This window comes from Convolutriloba macropyga, unplaced genomic scaffold (genome assembly GCF_964194025.1).
Source record: "Convolutriloba macropyga unplaced genomic scaffold, txConMacr16.3 SCAFFOLD_5593, whole genome shotgun sequence".
In the NCBI taxonomy this organism is placed as follows: domain Eukaryota; kingdom Metazoa; phylum Xenacoelomorpha; order Acoela; family Convolutidae; genus Convolutriloba; species Convolutriloba macropyga.
Genome location: NW_027452545.1, coordinates 5,001 through 16,331, shown reverse-complemented (window position 1 = coordinate 16,331; position 11,331 = coordinate 5,001). Strand labels below are relative to the sequence as shown.

The 11,331-nt window shown below is 43.1% G+C and overlaps 1 non-coding gene and 1 pseudogene across 1 annotated transcript in view; both read left to right on the top strand.

The window, feature by feature from the left end:
- The first annotated feature begins 9,376 nt into the window (after window positions 1-9,376).
- LOC142357615 (5.8S ribosomal RNA) lies at window positions 9,377-9,528 on the top strand (annotated as a pseudogene).
- A 1,683-nt stretch (window positions 9,529-11,211) lies between these two features.
- Window positions 11,212-11,331, top strand: part of LOC142357616 (large subunit ribosomal RNA) — a 3,521-nt gene continuing 3,401 nt past the window's right edge. The window contains exon 1 of the ribosomal RNA XR_012761681.1: window positions 11,212-11,331. This exon is cut by the window's right edge and continues 3,401 nt beyond it. This is a non-coding gene — a ribosomal RNA (large subunit ribosomal RNA).

The window sequence follows — 11,331 nt, the reverse complement described above, 5'->3', positions numbered from 1 at the left end:
AGGGGTCTTAGAGAGCCCTCTAGCGGGGCGAATAGAGCTAGATCGAGCCTTGGGAAAGCTAGATCGAGCAGGACTGAAGCTAAGCAAGAGACCGAAAGGTCTGTCTGGTCCTCCTAGAGAGGCCAAGAGAAAGTACGAGAAGCTAACTAAAGCTTGATCAGGCCTTCAGCAAGCACGACCGAGCTGTACCGGAGCTAACACTAAGACCGAGGGGTCTTAGAGAGCCCTCTAGCAGGGCGAATAGATCTAGATCGAGCCTTGGGAAAGCTAGATCGAGCAGGACTGAAGCTAAACGATAGACCGAGAGGTCTGTCTGGTCCTCCTAGAGAGGCCAAGAGAAAGTACGAGAAGCTAACTAAAGCTTGATCGGGCCTTCAGCAAGCACGACCGAGCTGTACCGGAGCTAACACTAAGACCGAGGGGTCTTAGAGAGCCCTCTAGCAGGGCGAATAGAGCTAGATCGAGCCTTGGGAAAGCTAGATCAAGCAGGACTGAAGCTAAACGATAGACCGAGAGGTCTGTCTGGTCCTCCTAGAGAGGCCAAGAGAAAGTACGAGAATCTAACTAAAGCTTGATCGGGCCTTCAGCAAGCACGACCGAGCTGTACCGGAGCTAACACTAAGACCGAGGGGTCTTAGAGAGCCCTCTAGCAGGGCGAATAGAGCTAGATCGAGCCTTGGGAAAGCTAGATCGAGCAGGACTGAAGCTAAACGATAGACCGAGAGGTCTGTCTGGTCCTCCTAGAGAGGCCAAGAGGAAGTACGAGAAGCTAACTAAAGCTTGATCGCGCCTTCAGCAAGCACGATTGAGCAAGACCGGAGCTAACACTAAGACCGAAGTGTCTTAGAGAGCCCTCTAGTGGGGCGAATAGAGCTAGATCGAGCCTTGGGAAAGCTAGATCGAGTAAGATTGAAGCTGAAAGAGTGTCAGAGGAGCAAATGAACCTCCAAAAAGTGAAAATCAAATTTTAGAAAAAAACACAAGTTAAATACTGCATGGACAGTAATTCTATGTGTGGGGCATTATTAGGGAGAGGTGTCTTGTCAAAATATGGCTGGACTAAAGACCTCAACCCGGATAGGGTGGAAGGCCCTATGATTGGTCTGTTACTAATCGGTGACCGATAAAGACCTGACCAAGGCCTGTAGTAAGCTTGGTTAGGCATTACAGAAGATAACACTAAGACCGAGGGGTCTTAGAGAGCCCTCTAGCGGGGCGAATAGAGCTTGATCAAGCCTTGGGCAAGCTAGATCGAGCAGGACTGAAGCTAAACGATAGACCGAGAGGTCTGTCTGGTCCTCCTAGAGAGGCCAAGAGAAAGTACGAGAATCTAACTAAAGCTGGGTCGGGCCTTCAGCAAGCACGACCGAGCAGTACCGGAGCTAACACTAAGACCGAGGGGTCTTAGAGAGCCCTCTAGTGGGGCGAATAGAGCTAGATCGAGCCTTGGGAAAGCTAGATCGAGCAGGACTGAAGCTAAACGATAAACCGAAAGGTCTGACGGGTCCTCATAAGAGGCATGGAGAAAGATCTGATACTAAAGTACCTCTCGGAAGTAATAAAATATGCCTGATGAAGCCGGGTATGATGTTTGTTGTTTGATGGCATTCATCGATTAGGTCTGGTGGATTCCCCATTACTCCGAGTGGTACTAGTAGAGGCTCCTACAGGGGTGAGCAAAGCGAGATCAAGCCTTAGGCAAGCTAGATCGAGCAGAACTGAAGCTGAAAAGCAAAATAAATGACAGGTCTGTCCAAATCAATAAACTTGAAATCCAGTGTGGTCACCACGGGTCACGAGGTGAATTCCTAGCGATTGTCTGCTGAACGTATAGGAAGGCCCGAAACGAACGATAATTTCATTGCACAGTGGAGATACTATACGTTCAGGAGTAGCATACATCGGGTTTGATCTATGATCATGTCTGGTCTCCGAGGATCCACCGGGTTACCAACTGGCACCGCTGTACTGGGTGTAAAACTGGGCCACCTGAAGTCCCGGGTGTAAAACTAGGTGCCTCTGTGCCAAAGTAGCGGCTTGCGTAGTGCATTATGCCTCCGGCTTGCGAAATGGTTATAAGCAATAACAACAGGACGCCGCGGGGTGTTCACTTAAAGGAGTAACGTTCTCTCAAGGGAGGGGATCTAAAAATCTTGATAAAACATTTATTCTATGCAAAATTTGTGCGCAAATTTTGCAAAGTAAAAAGCTGCACTGTAGCAAATTCTATGTGTGTAGCATTATTAGGGAAGTGTTGTTTGATGGCACCTCTCTACTTGATGCACCAAAGAACTACCTTGATGGCTCATGACCGCTGGTAATCTGTCGTCGCTAGTAGTTCGGAACTGAGAACAAATATGTTCGCAAATTACAACAATTATACAGCATATTGCTGAATAAAGCAGAACCGAATAATACTCAGTGACTTTACACCAAGACTGACTAATGTCTGGATTGTATCGTCCTACTCGAGTAAGGCGAAGAAAAGCTAGAAAGATACGCTTTTCACAAAGCAGGCTTAATGCATGCAAACCAAGGAGGAAGGAGTGATGCCCCTCCTTATAATAAGCAGAACCAAATAAAGAACAGACAGCATCATCTGTACAGTGACCAAGAAGAGGTGAAACTTCTGTATGTGAAAAGGCAATTTGAGCGAGATTTATTAGCAGACTAGTATTATGTTGTTTCTAGTAGGCGAAAGCCGAAACATCAACATGTGAAAATCTGATATTAAATCCTCAATCATTTTCCCTAGTATTATACAGCTATGAGTAACCTTAATTGGACACGGCAATTATTGCTGACCGGTGAAACTTTCGCATGGGAAAGACACACACACTTCTTGACAAAGCAATAAGTATTATGCTGTTTCTAGTACGCGAAAGCAGAAACATCAGCATGTGAAAGTTGTGAAGTTGAAGAATTTTTGTGTTGAGTACGATGTTGTTACTAGTAACCATGTCGACAGCTGAGAACTGTTCTCTAACCAATAGAAGGTGAAACTTCTGTATGTGAAAAGGCAATTTGAGCGAGATTTCTTAGCAGACTAGTATTATGTTGTTTCTAGTAGGCGAAAGCCGAAACATCAACATGTGAAAATCTGATATTAAATCCTCAATCATTTTCCCTAGTATTATACAGCTACTAGTAGCCGTAATTGGTCAGGGAAACATTGTTGACCGGTGAAACTTCACATGGGAAAGACACACAAATTACTTGACAAAACAATAAGTATTATGCTGTTTCTAGTATGCGAAAGCAGAAACATCAGCATGTGAAAGTTGTGAAGTTGAAAAGTTTTTGTGTTGAGTACGGTGTTGTTACTAGTAACCATGTCGACAGCTGGAAAGCTGTTCTCTAACCAATAAAAGGTAAAACTTCTGTATCTGAAGAGGCGGCGTGATTGAGATTTTTAACAGACTAGTATTATGTTGTTTCTAGTAGGCGAGAGCCGAAACATCGACATGTGAACATCTGGTTTTTAAATCATGAGTCAATTCTCCCTAGTATGATACAGTTGTTAGCCGGTATTGGTAACAGTAGAACAGAGATTTGGAGGGCAAAACCTGCTCATGGGAAATGCTCACAGAGCGCTATCTACCAGTACACATAGTATTATGCTGTTTCTAGTACGCGCGAGCCGAAACATCAGCATGTGAAATGTGTAATCGTGGGTAACTCTAAGTGTGTAGAGTACTGTGTAGTAACTAGTAGCCATGCCAAAGCATGCATTGAAACTCTTCGTGATTTAAAAAGCTCAAAGCAAGATTGACGAGGCCGCAAGGCTATGTCTTTCTAAATTCGAACAAATCGAAAGATTGTTCAAAGTACAATTAAACTGATTGATCCTGTCAGTTGCCATATGCTTGTCTGAAAGACTAAGCCATGCATGTGCAAGCGAAGCTTGAAAAAGTGGAACCGCGAATGGCTCATTAAATCAGTTACTATCTATTAGTTGATTTGCAAGCTAAATGAATAACTGCGGTAACCCTGCAGCTAATGCATGCTGATTGTCCGACACTGTCGGAGACTTTTACAAGACTACACCGGGTGATTTGCTAAGTACAGACACATCCCGTGATGAGTCCTAGTAACTGAAAGATCCCAGATAGCTTCGGCTTGGGGACGGAACTTCCGAATTTCTGACCTATCAACCTATGATGGTAGTGTAACGGACTACCATGGTTGTGACGGGTAACGGGGAATCAGGGTTCGATTCCGGAGAGGGAGCCTTAGAAACGGCTACCACATCCAAGGAAGGCAGCAGGCACGCAAATTACCCACTCTCCGCACGAGGAGGTAGTGACTAGAAATAATGATATGAACCTTTATGGTTTGTAATCAGAATGGAATGGACTTAAAAGCTCCATTGATGAACGAGTAGAGGGCAAGTCTGGTGCCAGCAGCCGCGGTAATACCAGCCTCTACAAGCGTATGCAATAGTTGCTGCGTTTAAAAAGCTCATAGTTGGATCTGTTTGAGTAGAACGGCAACATGGTCTTCAGTTAAATCTGTTGACTCGTTCCGCTCATCCTTCGCATCGAAGAAATAGTTTGCACTTAAATGTGACGAACTGTGGAAACGGTGTTTTCACCCTGAGAAAATTAGAGTGTTCAAAGCATCCTTTGGGATCGAATAATAAAGCATGGAATAATGGAGAATGACCCGCTACTCGATTGATGCCGGTTGGCTGAGTGCGGTAATGATTGAAAGGAACAGACGGGGGCATTTGTATTGCTACGTTAGAGGTGAAATTCTTGGATCGTGGCAAGACAAACTACTGCGAAAGCATTTGCCAAGAATGTTTTCATTAATCAAGAACGAAAGTCAGAGTATTGAAGAGGATTAGATACCCTCGTAATTCTGACCATAAACTATACCAACCTACAATTTGTCAAAGTCGATCTTGACTTGGCAAGAGATTAACCGGGAAACCAAAGTTTATTGGTTCCGGGGGAAGTATGGTTGCAAAATCGAAACTTAAAGGAATTGACGGAAGGGCACCACCAGGAGTGGAGCCTGCGGCTTAATTTGACTCAACACGGGAAAACTCACCCGGTCCAGACATCTTAAGGATTGACAGATTGAATATCTTTCATGATTATATGGGCGGTGGTGCATGGCCGTTCTTAGTTAGTGGAGTGATCTGTCTGGTTAATTCCGATAACGAACGAGATCTTCTCTCCATCTAAATAATGAAATTCACTATATGTGAATTCAAACACTTCTTAGAGGAACTATGCGGAATTAAATACCGCAGATGAAGTGAGGCTATAACAGGTCTGTGATGCCCTTAGATGTTCTGGACTGCACGCGCGCTACACTGTGTACTTTTAGATTGAGTACTCAGCCCTTGGTCCGAAATGGACTGGGCAATCAGAGAAAAGTACAGCGCTTCAAGGGGATCGTCTGTTGTAACTTGCAGACGTGAACCAGGAATTCCTGGTACTTATGAGTCAACAACTCATAGGGATTACGTCCCTGCCCTTTGTACACACCGCCCGTCGCTACTACTGATTGGATAGTTAAGCAAGAATTGCAAATTCCTACTGTTGGGACTTCGGTCTCCGGCAACGGGATGAAGCGGATCGAGCTTAATTGTCTAGAGGAAGTAAAAGTCGTAACAAGGTTTCCGTAGGGGAACCTGCGGAAGGATCAGTGATTGATTCCTTCGGGCATGGCTGCTGGTAGAGGCCATGTCTGTAGTGCGCATGACGCTCTGTCGCTAGAGATTGCTTGGCAACCAATCTCGAATTATGTATCGAGCTCAAAAACTACTTGTGTGGATACATAGTTCAGCAGTCATGGCAAGGGACTGCTTAAAGGGAGACTAGTTAGCAAAAGCAGCCTAGCAGAACTGCAGCTATCTAGATCTCAGAAGCTGGGTTATAGAAGCCCAGCTATAGACTTGTGAATGAGAAAGGCCTAAAAAGGTCCACAAGTCGCGTGGTTAGAACCGACACGCAAAAATCCCAGCGAGTGACAGAGCGTTGCGCTGTTCAGTGGGAAAGAGTTGAGCTACTCGGGGCGCCCACTGAACTTGCTCCGAGCCAAAGGCTCGAAAAAACACAGCTTAGCCTCAGATCCTTTACATAGAAGGCTAGCTAAAATAAACTTACCTTGGACGAGGGTAAAGTTTAGTCAGTTCTTAGGGGAGAGTAATCCACAGCTTCTCGCCCTCTGAACATTCTCCCAGATATGTAGGTCTGGGAGAGTCTCCTCCTGTTCTTCGGAATCTGGAGGTAGACAAAGACAGTACGATACGATCTTGCATCGGGATGACTAACCGATAATGATCATAATCTGACAATTTTTCCGGCTTGAGGCACCGGAGTCAGATTAAAGACACATACTGAACTAAAGGCGTATGTGCAAAGCTTGTCGGAGTGTAGAGAGTCAAGCTGAGTTGACTCGTCACGTGGTGATGACAACAGCCATGTGCAAAACACTCACAACTTTATCGTCTATGTGGAAAAGGTTGCTAACAGCGCTCTCTATGAGAGGCCCTCGCATATAACTATACGAGGAAAAGGCGATAGAGTTGTTTGAATGTGGGGCAGGTTCATCGACAAGCTAAGTTGATCACATTCTTGTTGTGGCATCCTACTAGAATTGGTCACGGTCTGCACCAACTCTCCCCAAGTTGGCCAGACTTAAAACTAGAAATAAGGTTTGCAGCTATGTGAACCTAGAAACTGTAAAGGAGTTGAAAGAACTTAAAGGAATTGAAAGAGGCCTTGAGGTATATCCTCTTGGTAAAGACCCACAAAAGCTCACAAAAGTGGCTTCGAAGGGCAAAACTGGTTCATCCAAAACAATTGGAGAGCTTAAAGCAGAACCAATTCGAATGAAACACTATTGGTGAAACTTCATCATGAGAACGTCACAAGCTGATCACGCTCTATGATATGACTAGTATTATGTTGCTTCTAGTAGGCTAAGCGCAAGCCGAAACATCAACATGTGAAAGTCGTAGAATTTTGCAATCAAACTGTGGCTAGTACTGTGATGTTACTAGTAACCTGGTGTTCCGTCATATGGCCAAGAGAGCATTTGAAGGCGAAACTTCTGCATGGGAAAGCTGCATCATGATCAAAATTTTATATCGAGTATTATGTTGACGTTAGTAGGCCTTGGCCGAAAACGCAGCATGTGAAAGGTATAGATAAAAGTTATTGTTGCAGTCAGTACTGTGTAGTTACTAGTAGCTGGATTTAAGCTCAAAATGAGACACTGTTGGTGAAACTTCATCATGAGAATGTCACAAGCTGATCAAGCTCTATGATATGACTAGTATTATGTTGCTTCTAGTAGGCTAAGCGCAAGCCGAAACATCAACATGTGAAAGTCGTAGAATTTTGCGATCAAATTGTGGCTAGTACTGTGATGTTACTAGTAACCTTGTGTTACGTCATATGGCCAAGAGAGCATTTGAAGGCGAAACTTCTGCATGGGGAAGCTGCATCATGAACAAAAGTTTATATCGAGTATTATGTTGACATTAGTAGGCCCTGGCCGAAAGCGCAGCATGTGAAAGGTATAGATAAAAGTTATCGTTGCAGTCAGTACTGTGTAGTTACTAGTAGCTGGATTTAAGCTCGAAATGAGACACTGTTGGTGAAACTTCATCATGAGAACGTCACAAGCTGATCACGCTCCATGATATGACTAGTATTATGTTGCTTCTAGTAGGCTAAGCGCAAGCCGAAACATCAACATGTGAAAGTCGTAGAATTTTGCGATCAAATTGTGGCTAGTACTGTGATGTTACTAGTAACCTTGTGTTACGTCATATGGCCAAGAGAGCATTTGAAGGCGAAACTTCTGCATGGGGAAGCTGCATCATGAACAAAAGTTTATATCGAGTATTATGTTGACGTTAGTAGGCCCTGGCCGAAAGCGCAGCATGTGAAAGGTATAGATAAAAGTTAGCGTTGCAGTCAGTACTGTGTAGTTACTAGTAGCTGGATTTAAGCTCGAAATGAGACACTGTTGGTGAAACTTCATCATGAGAACGTCACAAGCTGATCACGCTCTATGATATGACTAGTATTATGTTGCTTCTAGTAGGCTAAGCGCAAGCCGAAACATCAACATGTGAAAGTCGTAGAATTTTGCAATCAAACTGTGGCTAGTACTGTGATGTTACTAGTAACCTTTTCTTACGTCATATGGCCAAGAGAGCATTTGAAGGCGAAACTTCTGCATGGGGAAGCTGCATCATGAACAAAAGTTTATATCGAGTATTATGTTGACGTTAGTAGGCCCTGGCCGAAAGCGCAGCATGTGAAAGGTATAGATAAAAGTTATCGTTGCAGTCAGTACTGTGTAGTTACTAGTAGCTGGATTTAAGCTCGAAGTGAGACACTGTTGGTGAAACTTCATCATGAGAACGTCACAAGCTGATCACGCTCTATGATATGACTAGTATTATGTTGCTTATAGTAGGCTAAGCGCAAGCCGAAACATCAACATGTGAAAGTCGTAGAATTTTGCGATCAAATTGTGGCTAGTACTGTGATGTTACTAGTAACCTTGTGTTACGTCATATGGCCAAGAGAGCATTTGAAGGCGAAACTTCTGCATGGGGAAGCTGCATCATGAACAAAAGTTTATATCGAGTATTATGTTGACGTTAGTAGGCCCTGGCCGAAAGCGCAGCATGTGAAAGGTATAGATAAAAGTTAGCGTTGCAGTCAGTACTGTGTAGTTACTAGTAGCTGGATTTAAGCTCGAAATGAGACACTGTTGGTGAAACTTCATCATGAGAACGTCACAAGCTGATCACGCTCTATGATATGACTAGTATTATGTTGCTTCTAGTAGGCTAAGCGCAAGCCGAAACATCAACATGTGAAAGTCGTAGAATTTTGCAATCAAACTGTGGCTAGTACTGTGATGTTACTAGTAACCTTTTCTTACGTCATATGGCCAAGAGAGCATTTGAAGGCGAAACTTCTGCATGGGGAAGCTGCATCATGAACAAAAGTTTATATCGAGTATTATGTTGACGTTAGTAGGCCCTGGCCGAAAGCGCAGCATGTGAAAGGTATAGATAAAAGTTATCGTTGCAGTCAGTACTGTGTAGTTACTAGTAGCTGGATTTAAGCTCGAAGTGAGACACTGTTGGTGAAACTTCATCATGAGAACGTCACAAGCTGATCACGCTCTATGATATGACTAGTATTATGTTGCTTATAGTAGGCTAAGCGCAAGCCGAAACATCAACATGTGAAAGTCGTAGAATTTTGCGATCAAACTGTGGCTAGTACTTTGATGATGCTTGTAGCCAACCGAATTGGTTGAAAAGCCCAATAAGTAAGCTAACTTGGGAGAGCTTGTTGGAAACCAAATGCTACTAGATTGGTCCAAATACATCCTTCAACAGGGGATCACTTGGCTCGCTTTACGAAGAGGAGCACAGCTATATGTGTTAATTCGGTATGAATCGCAAGATTTGTTTACCGACCTCTCTAACGCAAAAGGCGGTCTCGGCTTCGGCTGTTGACTGCGTCCGATTCAGGGTTATATAACTCTCGATTGAACACATTGATGTTCTATTGTTGGTGCTTCCAATAAAATTGGAACACTTAAAGCAGAACCGATTCAAATAATAGCATTCTGATCAATGATTGCATTCCTTGATCAAGAACTGCTGGAGTCATTGTGATGGCGAATTTTCTTCATAAGAAAATTGCAAAGAGACGGAACTTAATGAGACTAGTATTATGTTGTTTCTAGTAAGCGGAAGCTGAAACAGCAACATGTGAAAATCAAGTTTTGTTCAATGATCTCGAGGCGATAAGTACTATGAAGCAACTAGTAGCCTAAGCATGACTCAGATTTGAGACAGTCAAAAAGACTGGCGAAACTTCTTCACATGAAAGTTACATAGAGAACTACAAATGTATACAGCGAGTATTATGTTGTTTCTAGTAGGCGAAAGCTGAAACATCAACATGTGAAAGTTGTCTGCAAACTGTAGAACGATATGTGATTAGTACTGTGCTGTTACTAGTAGCCAGTCTGACTGTAGAAGCCAAGACAAAGGGAAACTAATGCATCTGAAAAGGACAAGTTATGGAAAGGTATGCACGATAAGTATTATGTTGTTTCTAGTAAGCGGCAGCTGAAACATCAACATGTGAACGTCGTTGTGTACAGTAACCTAGAACTATATAGTCCTTAGTAACGTGCATTTACTAGTACCTGTAATTGGTATTCAGACTCAGGCAGTTTGGAATAGTTTGGCAAAGATGCACCAGAGAAAACTGGGATTTGATACAGAAATTGTTGAATACAAGTATTATGCTGCTTCTAGTAGGTTGAATCCGAAACATCAGCATGTGAAAATTGAAAACATTTCTGGTTCGAATTGTCACAAGTATTTGGTGATCTGAGTAGCCAAACTCACTACAACGCCAATTGAAGGCAAAAATTCTCAACGGGAAAAGCTATTCTCATTGAATGAGCTAACAAGACGAGTATTATGTTGCTTCTAGTAGGCGAAAGCCAAAACATCAACATGTGAAAGTCTTGCTGAACAAATTTAATGTTGTTGAGCTCAGTACCGTGTGAATTAGTAGCCATAATTGGCGAGCGAAAATTGAACTGGCGAAACTTCGTCTTTGGAAAATTGCAGATGCCGAGCACTTATTTTGCAACGAGTATTATGTTGACTGTAGTAAGCGAAAGCCGAAACAGCAACATGTGAAAGCTGTTGAAATTTGTGGTCATTTTGCAATAAGTACAAGGAGTGTAACTAGTAGCCAGGTCAAAATTTGGGATAAGAATGAGCAAAAATTCTGCATGAGAACAGTTGAAATTATGAAACTAAATTACAAAGACTAGTATTATGTTGTTTCGAGTACGCGAAAGCGGAAACATCAACATGTGAACGTTTGTAACGAAGTTTCGTTAATTTTCAGCCTAGTACTGAGCAAGAACGAGTAGCCTCATCTCCAATCCCACGCAAAATGTAGTGAAATATGTGAGTGAACCTTATTCACGGTGAGGGTTTCCCGAGGTCTGTATTGCAGCGAGTATTATGTTGCTTCTAGTAAGCGAAAGCTGAAACAACAACATTTGAAAGTTGGAATTAATGACTGAATGGAAACTTCGACCTGTGTTTGATAGTAGTAGCGAACAAAACTGCTGAATCGGTTTCTGTCTCATATTGGTCAGTGAACCAATTAAGAGACAATCAACTACATAACCTGAATTGGGCGAGAGAACCCCCTTAACTTAAGCATATCAGTAAGGGGAGGAAAAGAAATCAACTGAGAATCCCTTAGTAATGGCGAATGAACAGGGAAAAGCTCATCGGGAAGA